Genomic DNA, 12,573 nt, shown 5'->3' on the forward strand with positions numbered 1-12,573 from the left:
AGGAAATCTCGTACTGACCCTGGTATTTTAGAGCTTTCGCAGCTCATTGACTTCCCCTCCACCCCATGCTGCAAAATGTAGCGCTCGTGTCTTGTGTGTACTTTTAGCATGTTATGTGGAACATATAGCGTCCCTGAGAGGCTTACACCAGCTGTTGGTCTTTTATGGTGAAGGAGCTTGTGGGCAAGACACTATACAAACAGCCTCTGCGTAGCCAGGAGCAGGTACGCCTGCCAAGGATGTTCGGTCCAGCGATAGTAGACATCTGTGTGGCAGCATTTTGGTCCGTGCCTTGCTCTCTAATCTGCTTGTTAAAATTTTAAAGATCTTTTTGTGAGCTCATGCTCAATTGTGGCTAAAATGAGGTACTGGCCCTTTTTCAGCACAGTTAGCTGGTGGATAAAGAAACCCTGATCCATACATTCTTGTGCACGTTTAGACAGTCCATGTTATTTAGAGTAAATCCTTGTAACTCAAGCTGCATGAATTCAGTTCCTTGTTCAGTTTGTAGGTGCAGAGCAGGGAACAAGTTATGAGGTTAGCAATGTGGGAAAAGGCAAATCTGATCTGCTAAGCAAGCAAATACTTTTATTCGCTGTGTTTAGGCCTGTGATCAAAGGACTAAGATTAAAATTCATTCAGGACATTCATTAATATTCATTACATACTCACAAATATACACCACATGGCTCGTGGCGGCGAGAGTGTGACAATCAAAGTCACTGAGCACATTGCACGTAGCCATCAAATTTATCGCGTCGCCATAAAAAAGCATGCCCTTGATTTAATTAATCATCACAAGAAATAACTGAAGACTAATGAGAGTCACATCTGCTGACTGAGGTTTGTACAGTCCTAATAAAGCTTCAAGGTTAATCATGTCACCTTTTATTTCAAGGAGATGCTGTGTGTATTTTCATGTTTTATTGCTGGTCTTTATTAGATATTTGTAGTAATGAGATTCTCAGAGCACATATTCACTATTATTGTTCAACAACGCGTCACTTTCCATTAAAGAACTTCCCGGGGCATTAATAGATGAAATTCTTAGATAGCATCAAAGCAATTATTTGAAAACAGTGTGATTTCTTTAGAATAAAATCTTGCTATTTTGCATTCAAATGAGCGCAGGATGCTTCGGGGCGACTGGCAGACACAAATTGATAACATTAAAACAAATCAGAAGTAACAGTGTGGGACAAAAAATGTAGGATTAGGCACGTGAAAACAAAGCTGCTTAAATTGGGAAATACTCAAAGCGTTTATCTCTACCACTTTTACGGGTCTGTATCTGTATTCTCACTGTTCCAAAAGGGCTTTCTGAACTCTCTTAGAAGAGTTGATGTTTGAAAGGAAATGAAAAGAAAATGAAAGAGAGCGGGAGAGAGAGACAAATCCCATTCCGTCCTCCATACCCCGATTAATTAGTTCCAAGTTACCCATGAAAGTAATACACTGATAAGGCCAGGACAAACACAAGCCAATTGCTAGTGTTTCCCTGTGAGCTCACTGCTCCCAAACACCAGCAGCACTGATGGAAAACATTTAAGGCTCGCTCCTGTGGGCTGATTGGACAGGTGTTAGAGAGTGTTTGCTGCTGCTCTCCTTGCCTGGCAGCACGCAGCGTGGCTTTTCATTACCGAGCCAAGTACACACCCTTATCGAGCCGTTTCCATCGATGATGGGAGATGAGACCTTGCATAAAAGAAGCCATCTACAACAACAGCTGTGAGTGAAGGAAACCTTGGGACCTGAGCTGTGCCTCAATGACCACAAAAGACACTCCCTCTCTCTCTCTCTCTCTCTCTCTGTCTTTTACACACATACACACACTTTGGCTCGCTCTGGCTCAACATTTGCAAGTCTCTCTGGTATCTAGATGTGTTGGCGTGCTTTGTACTGCTGTGATCCTGCTGTTGCAACACTGTCAATACATTGATTCTGCTGCCACCACGCTTCACACCCACCCTTTGACCCGCAATAAGAGTTTTTCTGCTATAACCCTTACAGCTGGATTCCTTTGCCACAGCGTAATTAAGAATTGATTAGCGGTCGACTGGTTTGCTAATGCATCGTTCTCAAAACTGCAGGGTTGGAATCATTCAACAGATCTCCATCTGTGTTTTTTTTTCTTGTCCGTTTCAGAACTCTGCAGAGTGAGTTTTTTTTTTTTTGGAAACACCATGTTAATGTCTATTATATCCAGCCCAGAGTCTCACTCAACCCAGCTGAATGGTTCGCCTTCAAACATGGCAAGACCTGACATTTTTAAAGAGCACATCCATTCTCTTTCTCCTCGTCATCGCCATTACCCATTCTTGTAAAACATAATCATCGAGCACAATCACTCACCTTGCAATCAGCCTCTTTAACTGATTTAAATGCACTTTATCCTTCCTCCTCCTCCTCCTCCTCATCCTCCTCCTCCTGCTTGGTGGGCCTATCTTCCCCATGGCCGTCACTCACACACAATGGACCTTTTTCCCTGATTCCCAAGGGAGAAAGGAAGGATGTCGACAAGCCCGATTGTTTTGTCACAAGGAGTCGGGCTTTGTAAACTTGGCCGTGCCCCGGGGATGTCAACAGAGCCTTCACGCAGTCTGGCTCGCCATTGGACGGGGCTGTCATCGGGAGATAATTGACTGTCAATTAGCGACAGAGACAACAACGTGAGAGTCAGCAGGAAGGCAGTAAATCACTACCTGTCTGTCAGACGGCCTTGGCTGCACCGGTCTTGTCTTCATTCCCTTCACTCTCTGTCTCTATTTATCTCCTATACGCTCTGAAGTATCCTGCTCTTTCTCTTCCTCCCATATTGCCTCATGCCACTCTCCCTGATGGTATTTACAGTTCATACAGATCAGTCCAGTTTTTCCTCGCTGCCTTTCTATGGAATGATTGCTCCAACAGAATGAATGGTCTCCGTTTTAAAGCCTCCCCTCCCTTGTCACCATCTCATTGTTCTCACTCATGTCCTGCTTTGCTAAAAGGCCAGACTCTCAGTCACATTCCCCAGATTACACACATTGACTCATGTAGGTAGCTAACCCCTCTTTTATCTCGTCACTGTGAGATCTAAGGGTGACTGTGGCACAAAAGTTCTATTGAGTTGCTGCCTTGTGAACAGAATTCTGTGAAGCAGTCAATAAGTTTAAAAGCCATTTTAATGGGCCAATCTTTGCACTTCAGCATGGATAAACCACTCCCAAAGCTACAGTAAAGGATGCCTCCCGGAAATTAAGTTTTTGCTTTGTTGACATTTGTATTTTGATGTTAATTTGTTCAGAAAGGAACGCTGCTGCTTATCACAGGCTGTGCTGAAGCAGTTAGCCAGGCTCTTAATCAGACTGTCGTTTCCGGCTAGAAGAATTCAGACAGTGCAGCCTCCTGCAAACAAGCTCTCATCTCTTGAGTTATGAGCTGAGCGAATAACAAGTGTGCCTCCATATTAATGAAAAGGAGAAATCTGAGACCTGAAACCAATCTTAAGAAACTCTACGTGCGGGTTCACCAGCTGAGGCTCTGATAATGGAGTTGGCCACTGGAAAACTTGCCAACACTGCAGGAGGACTCTTGTTTGAAAGAGGAAACCTAGACTTAAACGCCCAAGAACAGGAGAAGTTGCAATTGGCAGCTGCAGGGGATGTTCCTACAGAGACAGGTGTATTGTTAAAGATAATGACAGAGGCACGTATGTGTGTGTGAGTGGGTGGATGGTGCATTAGTCAAAGTGTTTCCATTTCATGTCGTCTGCTACTCTAGATCTCACCGAGTCTGAAGAGAGAAGCTGTAATAAAACTCCTGCTGAGATGCTGTTAACTCAATCAAGCATGAGCACACTGAAGACAAGATGATTCAGACGCCATTTGTCTGAAATGCCCCAAGTTTTAAAGAATCATTAATATGACACTTATCTGGAGTTTCATCACCTGACAGCTTATGGTTCTTAACGAATAGTAACATTTTACTTACCCTATCGTCATCGTGGCTTTTACTCCACTTTAATGACTGCTCACTGCATATGTTTGTATAAATCTTGCAAGAAACAGAAAAGGAACTAAATAACTGACTTGCCTTTGTTCAGTGTTTAATCATATTCTCGCAACCTTGACATTAGAAAGTGAGTTTGTGCCTCATAGACATTGAATTGCTCTCAATTAACATGTGCAAATTGGCACTATACAGTCATAAAAGCAATGAATCCACATATTTTCCCCTGCAGTGTATCGCTGCTTGAGGCAAACTGCTGGTTTTGATTAGTTGCTGCTCTGCCGTACCTCTGCCATTATGACAGATCTAAGCCCGCTTGACTGCAGCGCTGATTCCTTTTTAATGTTTCAGTTAATGAAAAAATGTTTTCATCCCACTTGTGACACACCATGTCCGCTGTGTCCATTGCCATGGCATTAGAAGCTTTAAATTCTGTCCCTTTTACCAGCAGTTCCTCAGGAATGACATCTGCCGCCAGAGACTCAAGGCAACTCTGAGCAAGTTGCCTTGAGTCGTCCGTTTTATTAGGTTTTATCCGCACCCTGTCCCACTTTCCCCCAAGGAAGAAGACTTTTGAATTTCGTACACAGTCATGACTCTGCTTGGAGCACAAGTGTTCATAACACAGACAACCCTGACACACACACACAATAGCCAATATAGAAGGAAGAAAAGATTAGTTCTCACTTCTGCTGAAACATGGACGGCTGTGCTTTAGCCATAGGCAGCAGATTTAAATGACTGTGTGTGTGTTTCTTGGTTGTGTGTGATAGAGTGTTAATCAGTTGTTTTTCAGACATGAATTATCTAACAGAGTCAGTACTCATCCATTTAGATACACTGTTTCTGTAACAAGGAAAGGCGGTAAACTCTACATAACAGGAAGCAGATTCCATGGCACAGTGGAACAAATGTTCCCAGTCGACCAAGTCTGTAAAACTGTTGTCAGAACACCTACAGAAAAGGTTAGAGTTGTTGGTATCTTGTCAAATATGAAACTTTAATGCTTGGAGGTTTCATGCTTCTACAACTTTTCCAAACAAAAGTTGTTTTATTTTCCTTTACTTTCGTCTGTGGTTCAGTGTGTCATCCCAAAGTAAATTCTGCAGACTAAGACCATGCAGGCAGGCCAGACCATAGCTACAAAACATATTTGGCTCATGCACCAGCTGAACAATTTACGTTCAAATGAGTGGCCAATGGGATTGTGTTAGATTACTAGAGGAACAGGAGGACTTCCGTTCTGGTTGCCATCCAGGGAGAGGAAATGAAATGTGAAATGTGGAGGTTTCGGCAAATTTGAAGAAATTCCCTTCTTCAGATATCATGTTCATGGACAGATGGGCACTTGCAGGGGCAGAAGTATAGAAAATCTGAAAAACACTCCTAAGACGCTACTGAGTAATTAACACTATATATCTTGTTTGAGTTGAGTTGTGGTTTGAGCTTTAGTTGCTAGTACCTTTAGACAAAGTCAGGTTAGCTGTTTCCTCCTATTTCCAATCTTTATGATAATCAATCCTCTTAACCAGTGTAGTCCTATTAATGTGACAATCTCACATATTTTCATTTCAATAAATGCTTGTTAGGCTACTGTCTATGATCAAATGAGGTACCTTAATCTGGGTCCTATGGCCCACTAATGAAATCAAAGAAAGTTCTTGCATATCGTGACATTCCCACGCACAGGCGGAGCTAACATTGGCAACACTGTTCGGATCTCTGAGAAGTGAGGTCTAAAAACACACCTGTCTGCGGCTATAGGAGCTGCCAAAGAAAATAAAATGGAGCTCTTGAAGAAAAAGCATGTTTCTCAAAATGCTGAAGTAAAGCCTCACAAATGATCTATTCAAGCTGTTTGCAGGCCCATATATAGCTTGTAGTATGAATCTGCTATTCACTCTGATAAGTGCTTTGCCGTCTTTTTTACTTTATCTTAAAAAGAGAAGCTCCCCTTCAGCCATCCGAATGCTCTCACCAACTTTGGCTAGATGTACGTACACAGAATCCTCTGTACGATCTCATGTTTCCCGTGCTTTGACTCCGCTCTCCCTTGCTTTTGAGTTGATAAGCAAATCTTTACAGAGGCGTCAGGCTCTCTCTCTTCAAAATCCATGAAATTAGTTCCATTTTGCCCTCTTTCTTTGCCTTGCTTACAGACAAACTGACATGTGCAGACGCAAGATAAAAGCCAGAGTTATGCGGAAACATGAAATCCTTCACTTTTACTGCATTTGAAAGGACTTTCCTGGAAACGCACTGGCCGTGTTCACTGAGAGGTGTGCAGAGTCATGGATGGAGCCCAGCAGTGCAGCAGCGGTAGGTTTAGGCTGTACTTTTATAAAAAGAGATTATTCCCTATAGGTTCTCAGCTGGCTCTGCGTTATTCAACGGCTCTTGAGCTGCAGTGTGAATATCTGTCTGTACAAAGAAGTTGTTCCTACAAGGTAAACAATGATCCTAATACTAATACAAACTGCAAACATGTGCAAATATTTGCACACTTTTATTCAAGTGCTCTTTCATGTGTCTCTTCCTGAATCATTGTGCAGGTACAATATAACTGAAAAGTCTCTTCTGGCAATAAGTTGCCTTCCACACTGTTTCTCTTGGTGCCTAAAATTAAACTCACAGATGTAAAAAGCCACAGTCGCTGCAGTGTTTACACATCTGCTGCCAATTAAATCAGAGAAGATTTTGATGCACGTCAGTCTATAGATATTTGGAACCATTTTCATGACAAACACAGCACGGTGTTCTCATCAAAGTTATTCAGCAGGGATATCATTTTCTCCTCTCTGCCAAGGTTTTCTCGTTTAAACAGATAAGTAAAAGCAAATATACCCACAAAGAATACCCAGTCTAAATATAGAGACTAGAAAGGTAAAGCTCTACAGCAGCATTGGGTTTGGAGATGGGAATACGTTTCTACAAAAGGGTTTGTTCAAGACTAAAGTACTACTTGATCCGTAGATGTATCTTTAGAGGCTTCCATGGAAATGAAGCTAGAACAGCCTGGGGCCTGGCTAGTGCTGTCATCCAAGATAAGAACATTTAGAGGAAGTAACATCTGCACGCCTTGTTGTTTTTTATGGTTTGGGGTTCTTGAGACATTCAGAGTGCTCTCAGCAGAAAAAGGCTGGGCCCACTCCTCTGAGCTGCTTTTCTTGGAATAATCTCGCATTACACATTCACAAGGTGTGCTCAGAACCAGCACCTGCTCATTGTGCTATTTTTAAGTGCCTGAGTCACTCAAGCTAAATGAGTGACTATTCCTGGGGCTGCAATCTGTCCTAAAACCTTATTAATGCCTGAGGTGATTCTTTTAAAAAACCCACATTAGCATATTTTCTCTTTTTAAAAAACAAATGAATCCACGGAACAATATCGCGAAACACTCAGAATAAAATATGGCAAACATTGATATTTGAAATTGTTTTCTATTGCACAGCTGCAGGTAAATATTACATGGAATGACCTCAGTGGGAGGAGGCCGTGGGCTTGTTTTTCATTTTCCATTTTCCTGAGTTTCCTCACTCAGTGAAATCCTCATGGGCGCCTTAAAGGCACTCTATCTCCCCAAACAAACCTCAAAACCCTTTAACTCTCTGGGTTAGTACAGTATGTACATCTCCAATCTTCTATTTGGCAGGTTGTAAAAACAATGAAATTCAAAAAAAATATAAATAATAATTCTGCAATATTTGCAATCAAATTCAGTCTTCTCTCTGCCTTCTGGTTTCAAAGAGCTGTCAGCTCAACCTCTAAAATAAAACAAATAAAAAAACAGAAGTGAATGTTTACTGCAGAGAACAGCTGCTAAAAACGGAATCAGACTCAGAAACAATCCATGAGGGACAAGCACAAACACATTTCACTGCAGTTTGGAAGCTGTACATGTGTCTTTATACTTAATGCACCTTTGAGAACAGTGGAAGCAGTATAACTCTACTGTCTTGCAAGTTTTCCTAAGGTATTGCACCATCCCTCAGTGAAATACAATAGCTAATCTCAATCAATGCATTTCCAGGACAAGACAGGCGTCCAGAAACAGGTGGAGAGCAAATAAATCCAGGTTGATTCCTTTCACACAATTATCTTTGGCATGATCCGTGAAGTAAGCAAGATATGGTCACTGAAAATTATGAAAAGTGACTCATCCAGAGATCAGAGGAACCGGGGGAGGCAGACGCCCAGCACTGCCTTTTGAGCCAAAAAAAAAAAGGAAAAAAAAATCTCTCAATGACCGAAAGCTTGCGATGATTGTTTTTGACTTTTAACAACAGGGCTTTTCCCGTGGTACTTATAGCTTCACAAATTATGTTTAAAGGGAGTATTCAAAGTCCCTCGCGCACAAATCAAACAGAACATCCCCATGCACGAAGCAGGCAGAACACCAGAGGACGAGCAAAACATTCCTCTGGTGTTCTGCCTTTTTTTTTTTAGGCAGACTCACAGGACACTAGCAAACACAATGGCCTACTTTTGATCTGCGGCGCTTATTAATTCCATGTCTGATCCCAAGAAATGCCTGTTTAGAATATTCTGGTGAAATCACTGGAGCAGGATCTTTGTTTTGCTCCGTGTGAGCACATTGATGACTATTCAAGCATCTCCATACCTGCAGCATGTTCTCTGACAAAGACACAAGCTTGTGACTCACTCCTTCCTCTCCTCCTCGTGCAATAAGCGCTCCTCCCTCCCCAGCTGGTGCTGCCGTTCGGAGTCACTGCTGAACGCCGGCACTGTGGAGCCATGTTTAACCTTTACAGAGGGATTCAGTCTCATGAGTTTACTCCCCTCATGGGATGATATTGGGACGAGCTATTCATGTTGTGCTCCAGTGGATACTTCAAATTCAGCTAACTACAACAAAAAATAGAAAGTGAATAAAACTGACAATTGCCTTTTGTCTTTAGATTTGCAATCAGCTGACAATCAACCTAAAACAGTGGCAGCACACTGACACCAGGGAATGCTCGAAACCTGGGAACATGTACAGAAATTGAAAGAGCTACAAGTAATGAATAAATAGCTCAGACTTTTAAATGTGTGAATAAATAGTTACCTAAAATGATAAACAGTTGTAAAACTTAGCTATCTTAAAGTAATGATTAAGCAGTTGAAATAGTATAGGGATTCATACATCATGTTTCTAGGGTTCACTTAAGACTGGTGCTTCTAGACAAGTGTTTGCATAATGAAAGCACCAAAGCTAACAGTTTAGCAGGCTAATGATTTCACCGAGGAAATGCAGACACATAATTATTCTATAAAATTACAAAGAAAAAGTCTGCGTGAATAAATTACTGAGGTTTTTGAAGTTGTGAATAGGCTTGCACAAGAGGAGGACGTTCATATGGACCCTTGTTTCAAACAGGACCCCTTTCTAAAGCACTAGCATCATTGCTGACACCATATGCCTGTGAAGGTTTCTCAGTCATTCAGGTACCATCCATGGTACATCCAGCTTATTTGATACAGCTGTGGGAGTAAAGTTGGGACCCACTGTTGGCCATAATACACCATAAACAAGAATCACAACACACTAAAACGTAACCGCTGCTCTGACACACAGTGCAGGAAATGTCAGTTTGCCCTGTTCTGGTATTGTTTCGCTGTGTGGCTCTGCATTCACGTCCAGCAACCACGATGGTGACAGTCGTGGTGAAAGGTGTACAGTACTTTCCCAGATGCATCAATGACAATGGAGCAGCAACCAATTTCCGAGCCACTTCTTCCATTTCTCTCTGGCAAAACCACCTCCACTCGATGAGTCAGTCCATGTTTGCTTTAGCTTTAAGAACAACTCAACAATTACCTCTCTCTCTCACTCTCTCTCTCTCTCTCGAGTTTTTTCTTTCACAGATATGAATCTAAATAGACTGAGAGGCCTTTAAGTTATATAAATCACAGAGATTGCTTTGATTTGCTTTTAAGAAAGGTCATCCTGCCTTTCTGATTTATTTGTCATTACATTTGAACATATCTTTATTTGCATTATGTACAAGTTGCTTTCACACAAGATAGGGACGGGGGAAAAAAATCCCCAAACATAAAAAAAAAAGAAAAGAAGTCATCTTCTTTAACTCGGCCGAAGAGCACGACACAGAGAGCTCACTATCACCCTGGCATTGGGGAATGCACTCAGCAAACGTCTTTGTTTCGTGGATGTGTAGCTCATCACGATGGGGGGGGGGGGGGGGGGGGGGGGGTAACAGCATCAAAACTCACATACTGTTGCAACACAATGCGCACAATACCAGGTTGCCAAAGAAGCCAGATAAAAACACGTCATTTGAATGACACGCCACATGACACAAAGCATGTTCATCATTATCAGCAATAAAACCGTCTCCATGGGATGAAAGCAGACTTACAGTCGTTCACTATACATAGTGATGGCTGTGATGTGTGCAGACGCTGGACAGGTCATCAGTCAGGGTGAGTGGTCAGAAGGGGTCAGAGGTTATGAGACCAAACATATCAGACTCCATGAGGTGAATCGATCTCTGTGGTCATCGTGGTCTGTTTGTAACTAGCTTTAATGTGTACTCGTACAGGCAGCTAACAATAAAAGCTTAGTGGCAGTTTTATTTAAGAACAGCAAAACTTCCTCCTGTTAAGAATACGGGGGGGGGGGGGGGGGGGGGTAAAAATATATTCACTCTTCATTAGCACAACAGAACCGACTTACAGTTTTGGTTTAAATTTGTCACAGAGCCAAGGATGTGTAAATGGATTGTTTATTTGCAGGGTTTGACAGCAGCCAGCGACACAGAAACGCGGCTTATTAGTGAAATTAATGTGGTTGTGCTATTTTAGGGCTATGCTCCAGAGAATACACATTCCTACAGAAAAAAAGCCATTACAGGGAGCTAATTGTGCACCATAACTGTCAGGTATGACTAATGCAAACCTGTGCAGCGAAGCTAAGTGTACGATGTCACCTCCCGAGGCTTCATCGCTTGAACTAGTATCTGTCTGGCTTCTGAACTAAAAATATAACAACAACAACAAAGAAAATCTGTGATTTAAGAGCCCTTCTTTCAAAAAATAAAAATAAAAATCTGTGACTTTGTCTGTGGAGTGTCTGTATGAATTCTGGAAAGTCTTATGGCCCAGATTAAAATGTCTCGGTTTTTTATTACAGTGAAATGTCCTCTGTTTTATTAGCGGGAGTCGGGACGGGATAATGTATTGTTGAAACTATGAGGCCCTTCATAGCCTGATCAATTTTCATTTAAGCTGTTTTATGATCTGACAAAAACAAGCTCTAAATCCAATCAATCATGCGCAGCAGTATACTGCTTGTATAGCCAGAGCCATGCAAAGAATAATTGATCAGAGCTAAATTCAAAGCAGTTCGACTGCGACGCTTTGATTATATGCGCAGCCCTGGAGGATATGTAAGGCTTTAGCTTTTAACAACATTATCTACCTGATTTATAACTTCCTCACCCGTCGTGAATGGCAGATGCTTCAATTCAAACCAGTTGCAGCATTTTTAACATTTCTTTTTTTTTTTTTTCGGAGATACTCTCTGAATTTCTGACCTTCTCAAAACCCTTCCATCTGTGCTTCAAATCAAAGGCAATAAATGAACATTCCTCAAAGCCAGATTAACGAAGATGCCTTCAGGCAGCTGGGAACACACACACACAAAAATAGACAAACGTGAAAAAACAAAGCACATGTATGTAGGCAAACCATGAGCACATCCCACGTGTTCTTGTACATTTATGGAGCACGTCTCTGATGGAAAACTGCAGGCCGGACGCACCGATGAGATTCTTGTATTTCATGCCAGTGCATATATTTTAATGAGAAAGACACAACATCTGTTTCTGGTCTTTTTTTCAACTTTGAATTAGATTGTTTATTGGTGAAACTTATCAGCAGTTCTGTTATTTTTTTTTCCCTTTGTCGGGATGTAGTGTTTTGTTTTTTTGTTTTTTTTATCCTCAACTGTGAAGCAGACGGCCAGATGTAGTCTTGCAATTCAGCGTTGATGAGGGCAGATCAGAATCTATTTAAGACAGTCATCGATGGCAAACTGAGATGACAGGTGGCAAGACTCCTCAGAGAGGCTCCGGTTTTAACAGCAGCTCAGATGACGACAGTGTCGGTTTAAGTGCGTGACTGACTTTGAGATTTTCAAACTTCTTCTACCTCTTCTTGTTAGTAATCACTTGTGTTCTGTAAGTTTTTTTTTTTCTTCAGAGTTTCTGGTCTTGGAAGCTAGAATCAGTTCAAAAGAGGAGAAATGGGTTTATGTCAATGGGATGCAAACAGGGCTCCAACATGGAATACTCCCATTACTCAAACCCTCTGTCTTACCAAAAAGAAAGTTTGTCTATCTCCAAATCCCCCTCTTCTTGCCCTCCAGCTTGACCTCTCTCCAGTCTCTGCGGCTAATCTTGGATGACAGAGGGCCTGCAGGGAGAGGAGACTGGAAAGAAAAGAAGGTGGAGGGAGAAGACTGTACATCCTCGAAAAACTTTCCATAAAGTCTGCAGGAGCGATGACGTTCCCCAGAGGGGGGCAGGGGGGTTGCTCTCCTCCTGGGCTCCCCGGAGGTGT

The sequence above is a fragment of the Chelon labrosus genome (genome assembly GCF_963514085.1).
Source record: "Chelon labrosus genome assembly, chromosome: 14".
Taxonomy (NCBI): Eukaryota; Metazoa; Chordata; class Actinopteri; order Mugiliformes; family Mugilidae; genus Chelon; species Chelon labrosus.